The sequence below is a fragment of the Camellia sinensis genome, chromosome 2, assembly GCF_055761805.1.
Source record: "Camellia sinensis isolate YWXY chromosome 2, ASM5576180v1, whole genome shotgun sequence".
NCBI classification, from domain to species: domain Eukaryota; kingdom Viridiplantae; phylum Streptophyta; class Magnoliopsida; order Ericales; family Theaceae; genus Camellia; species Camellia sinensis.
The window spans coordinates 114,914,762-114,919,616 of NC_138962.1; positions in this window are offsets into that span (position 1 = coordinate 114,914,762).

The window sequence follows — 4,855 nt, forward strand, 5'->3', positions numbered from 1 at the left end:
GCGTAAGAGGGAAAACGACCACGTGGCGCCATGTCATGGGGCACGTCAGTGCCACGTCATCGCCACGTCAGCACCACGTGGCAGGCAGACGCGTAGCGGCCACGTCATCAAGCTGACCGAGCTGTGAGCCGCGCCATTGACCAGCCGCGCCGCTTCGAAGTGGCGTTGACTAGCTTTTTGACTGAGCCGTTGACTTAACCAAACCGCGGAAAATATCTGGTGCTTCGAAAGCGCACCAGATTCCGCAGATCTGAACCGTGTAATCTATTTTGGCTTAATAAGAGCCATTCTGAGTCCATTTTTGATGATTCAATAGTGTTTTTTGACTATTTGGACTATTCCGGACACATCCGTACGGTCAGATTTGTCATTTGGATTTTTCTGTGAAAAGACATAATTCGTTGGAGGCGTCCACATCAACTTCAGAATCTATGTTCAAGTTAACTCCTTCAGTTGCTCATACCTACGATCTTGCGGCCCTTAAGTATTGGGGGGCCGATACTGCATTGAATTTTCCGTTACTATTTTTCTTCTTCCTTGTCACACTTCTATCTTTTTAAATTTTGCTAAGCAAGTATGTAATTAATTTCAGTTATGCATGGATTATTTTCAACTCACAATTTATTTATTTTTTTATTATAAAATATTTGCTTAAAATACAGATTGATACATACACCAAGGAACTTGGGGAAATGCAAAAGCAATCCATGGAAGAGTATTTGGCTTCCCTACGGCGCCGAAGCAGCGGATTTTCCAGGGTCATTTCTAAGTATCGTAGTGTGGCAAGGTAACCCACCACCAAACTTTGGGGAAATTCTATTTCCACAAACTCTTTATCTCTATGTACATAATTTTTCAATGCACACACATATGAAATTGATTTTATAATTTTGTTCTCAATCCACACATCACTTGTTCTAATTATATCCTAAGCTACACATACCATCTAAACCATTAGTTCCACGGAGATCAATGGTGTAGACCCATTTTGTATTCCATTTACAAGGTATGTGGATGGAATAGAAAATGGGTCTCACAAAATGCTAGTTAATTACTCCAATTATTATTAGCTCCAACTCAGAAGAAGACCATTCAACTTCTCCATGTGAAAGCATGGCATTGATTGTCAAGGAATGCGGCTTGTCGGTTGGCAAGCCGCAAAGGTGGACGAATTTCGACGACCACCGAAAGGAGAAGATGAACGATGGCACTCCCCACCTACCATCTATGTGTATAAATGGAGAGGCTGAGAGGAGAGAACATAGGCAGCAACACATAGAGAACTCCAAGTGTGAGAGTTTATGTGAGAGCGTTATGTGAGAGAGTTCTGTAATATTTCTCCGGATAATATATCGCTCTCCGTGGACGTAGGCAATTGCCGAACCATGTAAATATTCTTGTGTTATTGTGTGGAATTGATTTCTGGTGTCCAATAGTCCTAACAAGTGGTATCGAAGCCAAATCGGTTGCGTTTCGGAACAAAAACAGAGTGTTTTTCGAAACTGCCCAGAAATCAAGTTCCTTGAAATCTGGTTTTGAGCTTACCAGGAGCAAGGTCACAACGAGAGGAGTCCAGAACTGCAAAGCAGAGCTCCAGAAGAGCTCACACTCGCCCGAACGCGCGTCCTAAATAAAGCAAGTAAACCCCACGCGCACCACGTGCCGAACAACAGCCGGCGCGTCATCTCAGACGCACGCACGCGCCATCACGCGCGACGTAAGGGGGAAGACGACCACGTGGAGCCACGTCTTCGCCACGTTAGCACTACGTCAGTGCCACGTGGCAGGCAGACGTGTGGTAAACACATGGCAGCCACGTCATCTGGCTGACCAAGCCGCTGACCGAGCTGTAAGCCGCGCCGCTTCCAAGCGGCGTTGACCAGATTTTTGACTGAGCCGTTGACTCCGCCAAACTGCAGAAATCATCCGGTGCTTCGAAACCGTACCATATTCCGCAGATCTGAATCGTGTAAACTGTTTTGGCTTAATGAGAGCCATTCTGAGTCCGTTTTTGATGATCCAACAGTGTTTTTTGACTATTTGGAGTATTCCGGACACATCCGTACGTTCAGATCTTTCATTCAGATTTTTCTGTAAAAAGACAGAATACGACGGAGGCGTCCACATCAAATTCAGAATCTATGTTCAAGTTAACTCCTTCAGCTGCTTACACCTACGGTCTTGCGGCCCTTAAATATTGGGGGGCCAATACTGCATTGAATTTTCCATTTCTATTTTTCTTCTTCCTTGTCACACATCTATCTTTTTAAATTTTGCTAAGCAAGTTTGTAATTAATTTTAGTTATGCATGAATTATTTTCAGCGAATTATTTATTTATTTTTTTATTATAAAATATTTGCTTAAAATACAGATTGATACATACACCAAGGTACTTGGGGAAATGTAAAAGCAGTCCAAGGAAGAGTATTTGGCTTCCCTACGGCGCCAAAGCAGCGGATTTTCCAGGGGCGTTTCTAATTACCGTGGTGTGGCAAGGTAACCCACCACCAAACTTTGGGGAAATTCTATTTCCACAAACTCTTTATCTCTGTGTACATAATTTTTCAATGCACACACGTATGAAATTGATTTTATAATTTTGTTCTCAATCCACACATCACTTGTTCTAATTATCTCCTAAACTACACAAACCATCTAAACCATTAGTTCCACGGAGATCAATGGTGTAGACCCATTTTGTATTCCATTTACAAGGTATGTGGATGGAATAGAAAATGGGTCTCACAAAATGCTAATTAATTACTCCAATTATTGTTAGCTCCAACTCATAAGAAGACCGTTCAACTTCTCCATGTGAAAGCATGGCATTGCTTGTCAAGGAATTCGGCTTGTCGATTGGCAAGCCGCAAAGGTGGACGGATTTCGACGACCACCGAAAGGAGAAGATGAAGGCTAGCTCTCCTCACCTACCATCTACATGTATAAATGGAGAGGCTGAGAGGAGAGAAAATAGGCAGCAACACAGAGAGAACACCAAGTGTGAGAGTGTATATGAGAGCGTTATGTGGGAGAGTTCTGTAATCTTTCTCCAGATAATATATCGCTCTCCGTGGACGTAGGCAATTGCCGAACCACGTGAATATTCTTGTGTTATTGTGTTGAATTGATTTCTCGTGTCCAACAGTCCTAACAAGTGTTATCAAAGCCGAATCAGTTGCATTTCGGAACAAAAACTGAGTGTTTTTCGAAAATGCCCAGAAATCAAGTTGCTTGAAATCTGGTTTTGACCATACCAAGAGCAAGGTCACAACGAGAGGAGTCTAGAACTGCAAAGCAGAGCCCCAGAAGAGCTCACACACGCCCGAACGCGCCTCCCAAATAAGGCAAGTAAGCCCCACACGCACCATGCGCCAAACAGCAGCCGGGGCGTCGTCTCAAATGCACGCACGTGCCATCAGGCACGGCGTAAAGGGGAGGACGACCACGTGGCACCACGTCATCAACACATCAGCGCCACGTCAGCACCACGTCAGCGCCACGTGGCAAGCAGACACGTGGCAGCCACGTCTTCAGGCTGACCAAGCCGCTGACCGAGCAATGAGCACGCCGCTGACCAGCCACGCCGCTTCCAAGCGGCGTTGACCAGCTTTTTGACTGAGCCATTGACTCAGCCAAACCACAGAAATTATCCGGTGCTTCGCAAGCGCACCAGATTCCGCATATCTGAATCGTGTAAACCGTTTTGGATTAATCAGAGCCATTCTGAGTCCGTTTTAGATGATCCAATAATGTTTTTTGACTATTTGGAGTATTCCGGACACATCCGTACGGTCAGATTTTTCATTCAGATTTTTCTGTAAAAAGACAGAATACAATGGAGGCGTCCACATAAAATTCAAAATCTATGTTCAAGTTAACTCCTTCAGCTGCTTACACCTACGGTCTTGCGGCCTTTAAGTATTGGGGGGCCGATACTGCTTTGAATTTTCCGTTACTATTTTTCTTCTTCCTTGTCACACATCTATCATTTTAAATTTTGCTAAACAAGTTTGTAATTCATTTTAGTTATGCATGAATTATTTTCAGCGAATTATTTATTTATTTCTTTAATATAAAATATTTGCTTAAAATACAGATTGATACATACACCAAGGAACTTGGGGAAATGTAAAAGCAGTCCAAGGAAGAGTATTTGGCTTCCCTACGGCGCCAAAGCAGCGGATTTTCAAGGGGCGTTTCTAAGTACCGTGGTGTGGCAAGGTAACCCACCACCAAACTTTGGGGAAATTCTATTTCCACAAACTCTTTATCTCTGTGTACATAATTTTTCAATGCACACACTTATGAAATTGATTTTATAATTTTGTTCTCAATCCACACATCACTTGTCCTAATTATCTCCTAAACTACACATACCATCTAAACCATTAGTTCCACGGAGATTAATGGTGTAGACCCATTTTGTATTCCATTTACAAGGTATGTGGATGGAATAGAAAATAGGTCTAACAAAATGCTAATTAATTACTCCAATTATTGTTAGCTCCAGCTCATAAGAAGACCATTCAACTTCTCCATGTGAAAGCATGGCATTGCTTGTCAAGGAATGCGGCTTGTCGGTTGGCAAGCCGCAAAGGTGGATGTATTTCGACGAGCACCGAAGGGAGAAGATGAAGGCTAGCTCTCCTCACCTACCATCTACGTGTATAAATGGATAGGCTGAGAGGAGAGAAAATAGGCAGCAACACAGAGAGAACACCAAGTGTGAGAGTGTATGTGAGAGCGTTATGTGAGAGAGTTCTGTAATCTTTCTCCGGATAATATATCGCTCTCCGTGGACGTAGGCAATTTCCAAACCACGTAAATATTCTTGTGTTATTGTGTGGAATTGAT